Here is a 968-nt window from a genome sequence, read left to right on the forward strand (position 1 = left end):
GGAATAAAACTGCATGAACTGGAACTCTAGTAAGAATACATTTTCATGTCCAATATATAATTTGTGATCTACAATAACATAATTCATTTTCTTATATGAATCATATTATATGAATATCTATCAAGCATTTTGATTTTATGGCATGTATTGTTTTATATTTGCCTTAATTCTAGGTCAAATTTAAATACCTTCTCTTGTTTTCTTTCCTCTTTGATTGTTTTAATTATCTAAAAGTGTTTTTTGTGTAACTTCTAGATTTTAAAGGGTTTGAAATAAATTCAAATTATAAATTACTTCAATTTTTAACTTAGGTGAATTTCAAATACTCTCAAATTATTCTTGATTTCCCCTAAAATCTCCTAATATCAAATTTAAAAACCAATAAATTAATCTTCCCTAGTTAGATGATAGTTTTCATAATATTATGTTTTTATTATGAGTTTTTATTTCTTCAAGTATTTTCAATACATATGAAAAATGAAAGTCTATTTTTAATTATACAAATATTTCCCACCATTAATTAAAAGTAGAAGACAGCAAAATTTTGTAAAAGATGTTGATAGTCTAAGAATAGATTTTTAATCTCCTTGAATACTATTATCAAATTAGACTAAGTTTATAGGGAAATGGCAAAATATTGGGCTTCCTATTAAAATGAGAAACCACAGGGATAGATTGTTTTTATCTTAACATTGTGAGCAGGATGAATAAGATAATATTTTTAAATTAGCTTGTATGCTATTTGTTTTGTTATCCTAAAACAAAACTGATAAAGAAAAGATCCTAAGATGACTACATTCCAGACATTGTAGAAAATGAGAAGTATTTCTTAGAGGAGACTAGACCCATGGAAGTATTCAAATGAAGAAGAAAAGCTCTTTATAGATGGATTAAAGAGAAGTCAGATAATATTTCATATTAACATGCAGCCTGGCATTAAGTATTAGCCTCTGGAGGAGCCCACGCGT

Source organism: Echinops telfairi, unplaced genomic scaffold (assembly GCF_000313985.2).
Source record: "Echinops telfairi isolate 266 unplaced genomic scaffold, ASM31398v2 ScPeMD7_7468;HRSCAF=8506_0, whole genome shotgun sequence".
Lineage (NCBI taxonomy): Eukaryota > Metazoa > Chordata > Mammalia > Afrosoricida > Tenrecidae > Echinops > Echinops telfairi.